The sequence below is a fragment of the Triturus cristatus genome, chromosome 8, assembly GCF_964204655.1.
Source record: "Triturus cristatus chromosome 8, aTriCri1.1, whole genome shotgun sequence".
NCBI classification, from domain to species: domain Eukaryota; kingdom Metazoa; phylum Chordata; class Amphibia; order Caudata; family Salamandridae; genus Triturus; species Triturus cristatus.
In genome coordinates this window covers 642,064,688-642,080,701 of record NC_140591.1, presented here as the reverse complement: position 1 = coordinate 642,080,701, position 16,014 = coordinate 642,064,688, and positions in this window count along the sequence as shown.

The following is a 16,014-nucleotide window of genomic DNA, read 5'->3' as shown; positions in this document are numbered from 1 at the left end:
CTCGCAAATGACCCCTCCCGGCCTTACAGAGTCAAAGACCCACTTCAAGAGAAGGATATCATCTCTCTCCCTTCTTCTCTTGTATGGTACACCTCATGAAGTTAACACAGAGTCTCTCTCTTTTGTCTCACCTCATTCAACCAAAACACTGAATCTCTGTCTAAATGAAGCAATCCACTCTGACCCATTTAGAGAGCCCTTGGTTAATTTAAGATCCTTGAATAGAAGCAACCTTACTCTTGTCCCTACCACTACTCCTCACCCAGCCGATCCCAAATCACAGCTCAAAAGCATGCTTCTCAATTGCAGATCTGCAGTACGACACGCTGCTGATATTGCTGCCCTCATCCTGGCTCATGATCCAGACATTCTAGTGTTGAGTAAAACCTTGCTCAACAATTCCATTGCACTCATTTTTTACATACTAGTACCTCCTAACTTTGACAACATCAGGCTTGCTAGATCCAGTGATCAAGGAGGAGGCATCGCTTCTATACATCGTAAAAATCTATCAGTAAGACAACTACATGCTGACCCCTTGCCATCATGTGAATACCTGTTCTTCGAAGTATGAACAACAGGCAAGTCTGTAAATTCTATGCACTCTATCACCCTCCATGAGACAATCTCCCCTTCCTAGAGCAAGTCATTGAAACATCTCATCGAACGTGGTCCAAGATGGCACCCGGATCTTCCTTGGAGACTTTAACCTCCATTGGAATAATAACAATGACTCGTTAGTCAACAGCCTCAAATCTTTCCCATCTGACCTCAACCTCACTCAAATCTGCAATAGCCCTACCCACATCGTGGGAGCGACCTTAGATCTGGTCATTGGTAGGAAAAACTCTATCCAACTTGAAGCTATCTCCCCATGTGACTGGACAGACCACCACTGCATCTCATTCCTCATCTCATTCCTCATCTCAGAATCGGTGAGACTTAATAAACCTCCATTAAAGAAACCTAGGCACTGGCAAAGACATCTTAGAAACATTAACTTATAAGATCTGACCGCACGCATTGACAACAGTCTGCCCCACCCCTTAATATGTCTGAAGTTCGAGATCTCACAGATCATTAATAGAGATCTGTGACTAACATCTTAGACTCAATGGCGCCCATACAGCTAAAGAGAATGCCTTCCAAAGTCTCCAAGCCCTGGTATAATGGTAGCTTAAACACTGAAAGAAGAAATCTTAGACTGGCGGAATGTTTATGTAGATCCTCTCCCTCCCTTTTCGACCTCATTCAGCTGAGAAATCAATACAACAAAAGCATCAGATGCTCTAAAGCAAGTTATTTCAGAAAGCAACTTGACTAAGCAAAGAACTGTCTAAAGAAATTGTTTGAAATCATCATGTTCCAATCTGACAGCCAACCCAACCCTTAGCCCATGGATGGATGTGTGCAGTCTAACTGTGAGGAATTTGTGCCTTTTCCCAGGAAAAGACAACAAAGATTGAACTGGATCTAGGGGTAGCTTTGGAGAACCTGCCTGTTCCATATTCTACCTTGGATTGGTGATGCCCCCACCATTTTCCAAACCTTGGATGAAGGCACCATTTGAAAAACTCGGGCCTCTCTAAAACCATCCAACCATTTCAGCGATCCCTTACCATCGAACCTCTTCAAGGAAATCAGATCTCACTTACTCCCTCTTTGGACAAGGATAATTAATGCTCTCTGCTTCAAGGTATGATTCCAGACTGCCTTAAAATGGGGCAGGTCATCCCTATCCTTGAAAAACAGACTGCAGACCACACAAACCCTCACAATTCCCACCCAATTTCCAATATTCCCACTTAGCTAAGCTCTTAGAGAAATGCACATACACCCAGTTATGTAGCCACATCCAACAATTCCGCTTGCTTGACCAATTCCAATCAGGCTTTCGCCAGGGGCATAGCACAGAATCTGCTCTTACTCACATTATGGATGATGCTCTACAAATGATAGACTCAAATGATTCTTGCCTGCTGATCAATCCTTCTTGACCTATTGTCTGCTTTTGATATGGTCAAACAAGATACCCTGCTTAAGCTGCTGGAACACTGAATGGGGCTATGAGGGACTTTGCTAAATTGGTTCTTCTCATTCCTTCACAACAGAATACAACGACTTAAGGTGAATCAGGCTCTGTCAAATCCAGCTCTCCTCACTCTGGGGGTCCCATAGGGATCCATGCTCTCACCCACCCTTTTCAACCTTTTCAACCTGTTAATGGAGCCCCTAACTAAACTCCTGAAATAGTCCAACATTCTTTACCACATGTATGCTGATGACACCCACTTGGGCCTGAAAGTCTTCTCCCCGGAGGACATAAGCTCCCTCAATCAACTCTTCAGGGAGGAAAAAATTGGTTGACTCTCAATCACTTGAAACTAAATACCCTCAAACCAGAATTTCTCCTTATTGCCCCAGCCAATGACTCCCCAGACATTGAAGAATGGATGCATCAACTCACAGCTCTCAACTGCACTCCAAACATCATTATTTCCGCAAGCTCCCTGGTATTAATACGTGACAAACATCTGAACATGCAAAAGCACATCAGTGCTCTCACCAAAGGTGCGAACCTCCAACTGAGTCTTGAGGAAAATGAAACCGTTCCTACCCCATAACAACTTCAAAATGCAGTGCAAGGAGGAGGAGCCTAGCGCGCAACCAAGATGGCCGCGTAGGTGCGAGGCTCCCGAGGACCTCCGCGACCTCCTGCATAAATCCTGACAGAATCCTGTCCCAGATGAGGGGACTGTATTTGTGAGCCCGAGCAGAGGTGACGCCCGTTTTCCGTTTTTAAATCGGACCTCGGATACCGGCAGGAGCATCGATTGAGGTTTGCGGCCTTCTCCACACCGGCCCCCCGTACTGGAGTTGTGGGGCGATCCGGACACAAAGTGAACAACAGCGGCGGGCAAGGCTGGGTGACTCGCGTACCCCGCACTTTCACTTTCGCTTTTGCGCCCTCCTTGCTGCCAGGCGAGGTTGGGTTGCGGGGCGGTGTGCGGTGGTGTGGTCTCGCTGGGGTGCCCTGCCGGTCCGCCAGCTGCGGTCCGTCCTGCGGAGCGGTGGTCGCTCCCCCCTGGACCCCTTGAACTGGATTGTCGGCCCCCCCTTTCTTGAGGAGATTGACTCGTCTTGGGGATTGAAACCATGTCCACAAAACAAGATGGCGATCGGGCTAAGATAAAATCGACCCGCCGTGGCGCGGCCCAGCAATCCAACAGTATGGACCGCTACACCCTCCAGAAGGGATCCCCAGAGGCGCCGCGTAGGTCCCCTACGGGCCCGACTGATGCTTCCGCTCTGCCCACGGACCTGACCCTCCGAGACATCATGGGTGCCATCGCCGAGATGAAGGCCTCGGTGGACCAGCGCTTCGACACTCTGGCGCAGAAGATTGACTCGGTCCTCGTGGACGTGGGCCTCGTGAGGGCTGATTTGTCTAAAACCAACGACCGGGTCGACTCTTTGGCCCACTCTACCACGGGCCTCACAACGGACGTGGCGGCCCTCCAACAGGAGGTGCGCAGGCTTGGCCAGGCGAGCGCCCTGATGAATCGTCGGCTGGAGGATTCCGAGGGTCGGGCCCGGAGGAACAACGTCCGCATTATCGGGGTGCCGGAGGGACGCGAGGCGGAGGCGGCGGATCTATTTGTTGAGGACCTGGTTCTCACCCATCTCCAGCCTCGGGGGCTGAGTAAATTCTTTGCGGTGGAGCGTGCCCACAGGGTCCCCGGGGGTAGGCCTAAGGTTGGAGCCCCTCCGAGGCCTCTCATCGCCCGGATCTTCAATTTTCGGGACAGAGACGCTATCCTACAGACTTCCAGGCTACAAGGGCCGGTCAAACTTGACAATATGGACATCAATTTCTATCCTGACTTCACTCCGGCAGTCCAAAAGCAGAGACTGAGCTTTCTCGGTGTTAAACGTCGCCTAAGGGACCTGAATCTCAAATATGCGATGCTTTTTCCAGCCAAGCTGAGAGTGGAGGTGGATGGCCACACGCACTTTTTTGATCGACCCGAGGTGGCCGGGGACTGGCTAGACACTTTGCCCGGAGATCGGGACCGGGGGGGTGGGGGGGGTGCGGTGGGTGGGGAGGGCTCGCCGGATCAGGACTGAGGGAGTAATGGTAGGCCTTGCTCTGGACCGCGTTGTTGTCACTATTGACTGTTAGGGTAAGTTCCCCTCCTGTGGAGGTCGTGTGGGGTCTCTTGGGGGATCTCCCTCCTCCTCTGGGGGACTAGTTAGTTTTCTTATCTATGGGGCGACAGGCACACTGCACTTTGGGGGGGCTGTTCGGGCTCATGCAGGGGTGCAGAGTGGGGGGAGTTCTGTTGGGTTGGGTGGGTTGGGGTGGGGTGTGGTTCGTTTCTACCGCAAGGCAAACCCGTTATTGTATTGTTGTTTTTGAGATGCTCTGGGGGGGACAAATGATGGCTTCGTTATGTGATGGGGGGTAGGGATTTGACTTTGTTGTCCTGGAATGTTAACGGACTGGGTGATAGGATCAAGCGGGGTGTGGTCCTGCAGTATTTGAAACGGATTTCGCCTGATGTGGTCTTTCTGCAGGAGACACACCTTATTGGTAACTCTTTTTGTGCCATGAATTGCCGTGGCTTTCGCTTGGTGGCCCACTCGGGCTTCACATCAGGCTCGCGGGGGGTGGGCATCATGATCAAGACCTCGCTCCCGCTAGAAATAGACGAGGTGCGCCATGATGAGAGGGGACGCTACACTGTCTTGGTGGGGAGGATGGAGGGCAAGGTAGTTGTCTTTGTCTCTGTGTACGTCCCACCGGGGCTACAGTCCACCACCTTTGCAGATCTGGGACGCCTCCTTCTTGACCTCCCGGGGGGGCTTCTGGTGGTTGGGGGGGATTTCAATGCGGTGGCTTCTGGGACTATGGATCGTCATCCCCCTAGGGACCTCCCCCGGGCACAGGCGTGGTTAGCGGGCCTTTTGGACACACTGGGATTGGTGGACTGCTGGCGTTTAAAGCATCCCACCCAGCTGCAGTACACCTTCCATTCGGGTGCCCATGGTAGCCTCTCGCGGCTTGATTATGTCCTTGTCCCTGCGGCCTATGTTGGGAGGGTGGGAGAGGTGCGCCATCTGGCGCAGGGTATTTCAGATCATTCCCCGCTCCTGCTGCACTTGGGTGTCTTCCCGAGGGGAGAGGGCAGGGTAGCCCCAATCAATGCTTGGTACCTGCGTGACCCCACTATTCGTGCTGACCTGATTAAATCATTGCAACGGTATTTTGAGGAGAATGTGGGGATCCGTTCCGTCGGCTATCTCCCTGTGGGAAGCCTTTAAAACAGTTCTCAGAGGGGAGGCCCTCTCCTTTATCTCCCATGCCCGCAGACGCGCACAGGAGGAGGTGACCCGGGTGGAGGCCGAAATTACTGAATTGGAGGGTGATCTGGGGAGTGGGGTGACTGACGCGGCGCTGCATCTTCTACACCTTAAACAGGCGGCCTATAGGGCCCTCGTCACGGAGGCGGCCAGGGGCCTTAGCAGAGAGCAACAGGGGCGACTGTATGATGTGGGTGATAAGGCTGGCAAACTGATTGCGTGGTTGGATAAGAAGGAGAGAGCTAGTCGTGTGGTCCCGCTGCTTGAGAGGATGGATGGTGTACGAATTACTGAGCCGGAAGGCATTGTTTCTTGCTTCGCGGATTATTTCCGCGAGGTATATTCTCCGGTCTCTCCCTGCTCGGAGGAGGACTCCCATGCCCTGCTGCGGGACATCGCGCTGCCCTCGCTTTCAGTGGAGGACAGGGATTCGTTGGATGCCGCTCCCACCTCGGATGAAATCGCCCTCGCCATACGCTCGGTCGCCTCGGGCAAGGCCATGGGCCCGAATGGCCTTCCTATCGAATTGTATAAGCTGCGACCGGATGTACTGGCACCTCACCTCCGTGCGATGTTCCTTGCGGCCCACTCGCGGGGCTCCCTCCCGCCGGACCAGCGTCTAGCTACCATCGTGGTTATCCACAAGGAGGGGAGACCGCGAGACCGGGTTACATCCTATCGGCCGATCTCGCTCTTGAATGCGGAGCCTAAAATCCTCGCCAAGGTGCTTGCCAACCGGCTGGTCGGTGTGGTGGGTGATCTGGTCCACCAAGACCAGTCCGGCTTCATTCCCCATCGCAACACGGCCCTTAACCTGCGGCGCTTGCACGGGGTGCTCGCGCGTGTTCCATTCGTGCGGGAGCCGGCCATCTTGGCGTCCTTGGACGCCACCATGGCGTTTGACACGCTCGAGTGGCCGTACATCTGGGCGATGTTGGCGAAATTTGGATTTGGCCCGGGATTCATCAGCTGGGTCAAATTGTTGTACTCTGACCCATTGGCGCAGGTGGTGGTGAATGGTCGAGTCTCGGCCCCATTCGTGCTGGGACGGGGCACGCGACAGGGTTGCCCCCTGTCGCCGCTCCTGTTTGCACTGGCCTTGGAACCCCTGGCGGAGTGGCTGCGGTGGCACCCTTCTATCCGTGGTCTCCGTTGGACCCCTGAGTATGAGGACCGTGTGTCCCTCTACGCCGACGACATCCTGTTGTACTTAGCCTCCCCGCGTAAATCACTGATTGTCCTGGTCGATGTTCTGCGCTCCTTCGGCCGTAACTCAGGTCTTGTCATCAACTGGGCTAAATCCTGTATCTATGTGCTTTCCGGGGAGGCTCCTGTTCTCCCGCGGGGCTGCTCGATCCAGATTGCCTCGCAGGGGTTTCGTTACCTGGGCGTCTATATTACGCTGGACCCGGTGGCCCGCTACGAGCGGAATTTGCTTCCCCCCCTCCAGCGCTTAAAGGAGGACGTCGCGCGCTGGCGGCGCTTGCCGCTTTCGCCGCTCGGCCGGGCGGCATTGTTCAAGATGATGTCATTGCCGCGCTTTTTGTACGCTCTCCAGAACTCGATGGACCTGGTCCCGGCGCGTTACTTCCGTGAGGTGGAGAGTTTGCAGCGCCGCCTGTTCTGGGACGGGAGGCCGCGTATAGCCCTGGCAAAGTTGACGCTCCCGTGGTATGACGGAGGGATTGCCCTCCCGGATATTAAGCGGTATTACTGGGCCTCCCAATTAGCTGCAATTAATCACGGCCTTTACGGGCCCGCCTTAAACCCGGCATTTGAAATGGACAAGATGCTCCTGCCCGGTGGCGATTATAATCGAGCGCTCTACACTAGCGTGCCCGATTCCCGCCTGACGGGACCCACGCGTGTCATGGTGCGAGTATGGCACGCGGCCAATGCAGCTATGGGATGGAAGGACCGTTTGACCCGGGCGTCACCGTTGTATGCGTCTGAGAGGTTGGGCTCCCTATGGACCTCGAAGGGCTTCGATAGGTGGGACACGATAGGCATTAGTACAGTGGGGGACCTCTGGACGAGGGGAGGATTCAAAACATTTGAGACACTGCAGGCGGAGTTTCGGCTGCAGGGCAGTGAATACTTTCGATACCTGCAGGTCCGTCACGCTCTGGGCACAGTCTTCCCAGACGTGGCCGCCATCCCGGAGTCTTCCCCATTGGAGGATAGAGTGCTAGATGGCCACGTTCCGGACAGCACGATCTCCCTCATCTACAAGAAGTTGATTAATGACCGCTCGGGCTTACTGACTGGGCTCCGCGAGGCTTGGGTTGCCGATGGGTTGGAGCTGGACGACGAGGACTGGATTTCCGCGGTGGCCTCCCCGAAGGAGGTGGCCATCCCGGCTCGCCTTCGCTTCGTCCAGCTTAAGATACTTCACCGGGTGTACATGACGGGGCCAGGGCTTCTGCGTATGGGCTATGCCGAGGATGGACTGTGTAAGCGTGGGTGCGGTGCATTGGCGACTTTTTTACATATTCTGTGGGAATGTCCGAGGGTGGAGCGATTCTGGCGTGGTGTGCATGAGGTCCTGCGAGCGGTTACGCATGTCGTGCTGGTGCCTGAAGCAAGGAGATGCCTGCTGAATGTGTGGGAACCAACCGACTACTCGGTTCCGCAGACGCGATGGGTGACGCTGGGTTATATGATCGCTAAACGTGACATCGCTCAACTGTGGGGATCCCAGAGGCCCCCGGCAGTGTCGGCCTGGAAAGAACACATGGATTGGTGCATGTTCCGAGAGGGTAGGTTGATAGCCCTTCCTGCAACAACCTCAAAGACACCAGAGTCTTGGTGTCCAGGTGGCGCCACGGCCACGGATAGGAGTATGGTACTAAACCATATTAGGTTTCCCTAGGCAGATGGCGAGACCGTTTCCTAACAACAGGTAGTAGGTAACAGCTGTACTTACCACCCAGTGTAGATTACTGACAGCTTTTTTAGGTCCTGAGGAATTGCCACGGATCAATAGGACCATCAGGCAAGAAACATGTCGACCAGCGCAGATGAGCATAGCCAGACTGAATCTTAACATCAGTTAGCTGCCATTCTGCTCCCACACATTTTTATTCAGGTAGAGAGCCATCCCCAATAAAATTATTTTTGGACTCTCTAACTTGTTTTAATTCACTTACCTGCACTCACATCTACACCACTAGGTCCCTCTCACACACACTGCATCATACGGCCAGGAACTGAAGATCTCCGCCAAAGAGCCCCTTTTAGGGTGCCCGTCGGGCATTGCAGCGCCGGCCCGACGAGGAGCAGGTCCATATGATGAAGCATGACACCTAGCTTGCTGGGTGTGTGAGGACCCTAGTTCCGAATAGAGGTATTCCTCTGCTTTACGGTCTCTTCTTTCCTTTGGCACCCCCCCGCCTTTTCTTTGAGGAACTGCATACTCTTTTCTTAACACATGCAACACAGCACAGGAAGGCAACTTGCTGCCCGTTATGGCGGGAAAGGTTAAAAACACAAAAACACCACATCTGCTAAGATGCTGAGCATTTCTAACTGTCTCCAAGAGCTGGCGTTCTTGTGTCTCTCTAGCAACAACATTGGCAACCTTGCGTCATGGTGTAAGAATGTGTTACAAGCAGCATTGTTTTTGTGTTGGAAGGTAGTCCTTCCTTCACAACAGAAATCCTTAGAGGCATATTTCACTTTCAATGTGTGTTGCAGACTGCAGCACACATGATAAACGTTTTATAAAGGGTACATTTACATTTGTCTTATTTACACTTCTGTTAGGTAGTTACAACCTACAGTAAAAAATGTAACCATCCGTGCACCGCCTACTACATGCAAAGTAACACAAGGCAGCACTATGTGCTGCCTTGGTTCACTTTGTAGTTATTTAGCCTCGCAATGCCACACAAAGCCAGTTTCCATTACTTAGTTAATTTCAAAATGGATTTTCCATCAGGATAGCACCATAAAAGCGTGAATTTTTGTTTTTCATCCAATCACTATATTTGATATTTAATTGGAGAAAAGGTCTAAGCTCTTGATGGTCTTACCACTGCTCTGCCGTGGCGGCAGTCCTAGGTACTCCAAAAAGTTGCCGGTCTTTCTCCCGCCTTATTTAGATGTATGCAGGCCGACTCACCCTCTGCATCAAAAGAGTGTTTCCCGCTGTGGTTGTGGCTTATTACTACCGACCCGGCGGACGCAAATGATGTCTTCTAGTGGTGGGTCCCTGACAGAGGGAGTCCGTTGTGGTCCACACTCAACAATGCACCATCACTGTGGCCATTGGATGGATGCTAGTATAACACATTTAATGTCCATTGGCCAAATGGAAACACCTGCATACCACATTATAAAACCCAGACCATGAACATTTGCAATTCCAGCTCCACTATGACATTTATTAGCAGACCGTTTGCTTGTCAAGTGAGGTTATTTTGTTGCTTTTCCCTGTTTCTTGTCTCTTTACCTTCTTTCATTTATTTCCTTGTGGTTAATTTATTTGAGTTTATCATATTTCTTTGCACAGTGCCAGGCCCCAAAAATCCACATTTTACTGAGGGAGAATTGTGAGTTATGGTGGATGAAATCATAAGATCAGAGCCACAATTGTTTGTAGCCCAGGTCAAAAATACACCCCTATCATAGAAAAGGCAAATATGGTACAGAATAGTCAACAGAGTGGATGCTGAAAGTAACAGCCTGTGCACACAGGAGGAATTGGGGAGGAGGTGGAATGACTTGCAGGGAGGATGCACTCCCTTGCCTCCAAGTGTCGCATGGAGGCCCAGAGGGCTGTTGGTGGTTCTCCCAGCGCCCCTTACAACTCTTGCCATGAGAGGAGAAGGTCTTGCAGATCCTACACCGTGAACACTTGACAGGAATACCTGGTGGAGTGGAGTCTGTTAAGCTACACTTAACAAAGTCTCATTAAACCTCAATGTCCTTTTTGTTTTCGACTAAGCTGCTGCCAATGTGTCCAGCACATTTTTTCCCATACATACAAACTTCAAAGTATCAGTATCAGATAATTTAGATAGTTTGTATGATTGTATTGTGTTGCATCTACAATTACAGCTGTTAATCTCCTCATGAAATGTGATTGTATGGTGCCTGTAAGTGTTAAAACACCAAATAAACCATTAGCCATATATGTGTCATATTGTAAGTGTCTGACCATTTCAACTGCATATTTTCCGCAGGTATGTTCCACTAGCCATTTTGCAAGTGTTGGGAAGTTGTCTTTGAAATGTCTACAACTACCATGATGAACTTTTTCGGCTTTGTTAAAACAATATTGATATGTCATATTGCTCATTTTCTCTGGTCTAACATATTCTGCATATGTATAGTAAAGTGTCCAGTACTGATCAATCCCTATTCAACGCTCTCTTCTGGTCATCTTAATACTGGCTTATTTGAAGTAGTACTATTTGAAATTGCAAAACGTTAGGTTAATATGTTCATTACCACTGGAACCTATAATCATATTAATCTATTTTTTCTTTTCTAGGTATCTACTTTGTTTGTCTCAAAAGAGTTGGATGCAAAATACATACCTTAACTTATAAACATTTTCTCAGTTTCTCAGTAGGTTCAAGTGCCAGAGCATGTGGCCAGGAATCAGCCACTGTCTTGTAGTTTCCACCTCATGGTAGGAACTGCGCAGTTGTGGACAGCATAAACGTTGGTATGGTGCCAGACTGATTCTATGCAACCCCTTAGGATATGTTTTCCTATAGACCAGCTAGCTCACAGTGCCGCCACCATCCCCCCAAAGCCTAGCCAGGCAGCAAATGGTTTCTGGCAAACACTGAACATGAAGAGAAGAGTGGTAACAGATCAAACCCTTTTGCTTAGTCACTCATGTTCTTGTACTCTCAGAGAAATATACAAGAAATATGCAAAGGGACACTTTCAACCAGTGTGATTCTTGTATACAATATATATGCTGTAGTGATCAGTAGACAGAAACAAATGAAAGTTACTAATAGGGCTAGAACGGTGAACAGAATAAAAAGTGTCAGCATGGTGGGAAGACAATTTATTAATGCAGGCATGGAATACAATATAGAGAATTGGTTTTACTCCTGCTATGCAGTTGCTAACCTAAATTTCAAGGGTGAGTGTGTGTGTGTACAGGCAAGAACCTCCATACTGGATGATCTAAGCCTTGATACCTGGTAGGAGAGAATGTAAGTCCCGGTCTTGGTCATGAGCTGGACACCCTTGCATGAACAAGTCAGCAAACTACTGGGCTGAAGCTGCAGTGTGTAGAGACCTCACCAATATCAGTACAGCGCTCCTCTAACTCAACCCCAGAAATGCTTGTTTATAAGGAAAAGAATCCTTGTGTGTCCCGTGCAAGTCAGCCTTGTTATGTTCGGTAGATAGCCATGCCGTCCCATGAATGATAAATGGAGCGACTTTTGAACATTAAGGGGCCGATTCCGATCCTGGAAAAACCGGGTACGAACCGTCGGTTGGAGCGTTTTCTCCGTCTGACTCGTACCCGGGAAAAAAACCCTACAAACTTGAAAGTACGATTCGTACGGAAACACCATTTCCGTACGAGTCGGAAAAAACACCGACCGACAGCAAAATACATACGAATGTGATCCGGGACACCGCGGACATGACGGCCGGACGAAGTTAGGCATGTTTTTACGTACCAGCAGGTACGATTCGTACCGACAGCAGTGCGGACGGCAATATTTTTACGGCACCCAACAAGTGCCGGAAAAGCGAAGTACGCCGCGATGCGAGCGGAATAGGGGGCCCGGTACACGCCGTCCCCCCCAGCCTCCTGAATGTACGCGCCGTCCCCCCCAGCCCCCCGTATGTACGCGCTATCCCCCCCAAGCCCTGCGGATGGACGCGCCGTCCCCCCAGCCCCCCCACGGATGGACGCGCCGTACCCCCCGAGCCCCCGTGTGTATGGTGCGTACCCCCACCCGTGTCTGTACGGCGCATACCCCCACCTGTGTATGTACGGTGCATACCCCCACCCGTGTATGTATGGCGCGTACCCCCACCCATGTATGTACGGCCCGTACCCCCACCCGTGTATGTACGGCGCGTACCCCCACCCGTGTCTGTACAGTGCGTACCCCCACCCCCATTGGTACGGAGCGGACCCCCAGCACTACGTGCTGGGGGTCCGCACCGTACCTACGGGGGTGGGGGTACGCGCTGTACATACACGGGTGGGAGTACGCGCTGTACATACACGGGTGGGGGTACGTGCCGTACATACACGGGTGGGGGTACGCGCCGTACACACGGGGGCTGGCGGGGGTACGGCGCATCCATCCGCGGGGCTGGGGGGGATGGCGTGTACATACGGGGGGCTGAGGGGGGTGTTCGGCGCGTACCGGCCACCTGTTTGGACGTCTCCATGGTTGCTATAGATGTTCGCTCCGGACGGTCTTTTTACCATACGGTTGTACAATCGGACGCGCTCGGACTTCAGTTTTCCGATTCGTACGTAAAACTGTCCGGGGACGTGTCGGACACTTTTCCCGACCCGAGGACATGTCGGGGAATTTACCCAATGCGATTCGTATGGACTTTTTCACATACGAATCGTACTTGCCAGTTTGTACGGGACTTGTACGATTCGTACGGAAAAAAATCCAGATACGATTCGTACAGGGAATATTTTTCCAGGATCGGAATCGGCCCCTATATAGAGCGACGTCCAGACTCTGTGCCAAAGTAACATGGGCTGCATTTTAATCACATTGGCAATATGGGATATCCCCAGTTCACTGTGACAGTTAAAAACCAACGAACTTTGAGGGACAGCTCATATAAATCTTAAAAAAGCATTTTCTATTACCTGAATAGAGGGAACATCATAAAACCCCCAGATTCCCGCCCCATACGTAGCTATACGTAAACATTTTGCTTGATATATTTTTAATAGGATCCCCGGGGGCCTTCTACCCATTTTCTTCGTGAAAAGTATCACAGCCGCAGTTGCTCTCTTAAAAAGGAGGGTCCTATTCTTAATCGCAGATCTCCAAGAACCCGTATCCTCTAACAGGATACCTAGATAACAATTTTTTTTTGTAAATTCAATTTTACAATTTTCTACTATTAGGCTACACTTTGGATTCCTTCCCTTACCACAAGACATTACAAAGGTCTTCTTAGCATTACGTTTCAAACCTCTGTTATCCATTAAGTCAATGTAGGTGGTAAGGGCCCTTTGTAAGCCAAGTTTGGTTCTTTACATCAAGACCGCGAAGTCCGCGTAGAGAAGGGAGACAATCTGTTTGTTAATAACCTGTGGAGCATCTCTCGCTCTAGCCACCAGTTCCTCTTCCAAGGCATTAGTATATAATGAGGAGAGGAACGGGGCCAGTACCCAACCTTGTCTGACACCCCTCTCCACGTGGAACGGCTTGGTACATTCACCCTTTAGGCCGTACCTCATCCTGGCTGTGACTCCTGCGTATAACTGCCTCAAATATAACACCAGGGAGGACTCGACCTTCAGGCCCGCCAAAATTTGCCATAGCCTGCTATGGACAACACAGTCAAAAGCTGTGGTAAGATCAACAAATACCACAAACAATTTCCCCTCTTTTGCATGAGTATATTTCCCCCGTAATATAGAAAAATTTAAAACTTGTCAAACGGTTCCCCTACCCTCCCTGAATCCATATTGGACTGGACTTAAGATATTATTGTCCTCGGCCCACTGTTGGAGTCTATTAAGAATGACCCTTCCAGCAACTTTCATAAATGTGTCTAGGAGGGATATAGGCTGGTAACAAGCAGGGTTTTCCCTATCCCCCTTTTTAAAAATTGGTATAATAATGGACTCCACCCACGTTTTAATAAAGCCCTCGGCACAACAGGCTGCAAGCACTCGGGTTAGCAATGGAGACCAAACTTCCGTTGTAAATTTATACAGATCTATCGGAGTCCCATCAGGGCCCGGAGCCTTTCTACCTTTGCTCTCATTTATGGCCATCAAAACTTCACCGGGAGAAAGGGGGTAACAATATCCGATGTTAATGGGTCTTGTGAAATTATAGCTTTTTTACCCTCTTTACCGTAAACCTGGGAGAAAAAGTCTACCCAGGAGTTCTCACTAATTGCAACCTCTACTCTAGCTCCCTCATTGTTAGCAAAGAACGGTGCCTTTACTGCCTGCCAAAAATAAGAGCAATCCCTGCAAAGAGAAGCTTCGTAGAGATTCTGCCAAGCCTGATCTTTAATTTCCTTCTTTCGTTTGTTCCTGGCACAATTATATGCCTTACTATACCCCCTAATTTCCTCATAATCCCTGTCAGTTTTATTTAAAGCAGCCTTTAGTGCAGAATAAGCCTTGGTACATGCTGTATCAAACCAGCCGTTCTTATTATTGGTTAACGCCTTATGGGGACGACTCAGTGTTTCTTGAATCACCAATACAATCTGCGAATACGCAGTCAGTATATCCTTGTATGCGATCCTTTCGCGTAGGCACTCTAAAATGTGGTCTCTAGCCTTGGAGATAATCTTTAGATTCAGGACCTCGGGATCTTTTCCACCCCATCTCAGAGAGTATCCGTTTTGGCGATCCACTACACTATCTTGTGTCCATGTCAAACTTTCAACCACCGAAACAGTGCTCTTAATAGGGAGCGTGATCTTAATGCTCAGCAGGAGGTGACTGCTCAACCCGTTAGGGTGAATAATAAATTCATTGATCCAAGTTGCATACCGATTTGGAACAATGATGAAATCTATCATAGAGCTAAGGCCTCTGCCAATAAACGTGGGACCAAACTCTGCTGGGGGGGGAACAAAACTTATTGGCAAAACCAAGGTCATAAGCGGCCATTACCTCATTATAACTTTCACCCCTATCGGAATGAACAAAGTGGGGTGTATAGGTGATATAAACTACATCATTGTCCCATAACCCACAATGCGCCTGGGAACAAACACCAGTATTAAAGTCCCCTCCCCAGATTGTAATTAAATCCTTCCCTATAGATGCAGATAGATTACACATGTCGTCATTAAGATTTTTTAGGACATTAGTAAAATTTCCCTTGTCTATATTATTGTAGAAATGAATGACCACTACCACGATTTGTTTAGAGAAATGAATATTAACAATTTGGTAATAGGTAGATGGACTTAAATATTTTAATCTTAATGACCCTTAACATATTTGAAATATAGACGCAAATCCCCCCTTTATTCCTGCCATGAGCTGATCGCAGTGCTGGTATATGGAAGGTCTTAAAGCCATCTATATGTAGTTCATTCAACAGCCACGTTTCCTGGAGGCAAAGAATGTTGAAGTTCCTTATAAAGTCTACCCATATCTGGTTACTAACCTTGGATAGGAGCCCAGAAATGTTCCAGGAAATTACTCTCACCATCCTTTGAGCTGACTCTGTTTGTGGTTTTAGTGCCTGTTCCCACTCTGCCTGCCTTAAGGTCATCCCTAACTGTGTTTCTGCAACAGGGGAACGTTCAACGGTTACAGCCATCGGTGCAACAATGGGTACTACCTCACTTAACACAGCACTAAAAACTTCATTTTCAATTTCAATTGGGGGGGTGTAGTTCCATTCTTGGTAAGCCCTTGCAGACGTTGTGATTTACATAATTACAAAGTGTTGGGTACAGAGCCACAATTTCCACCCCCCCACAAGT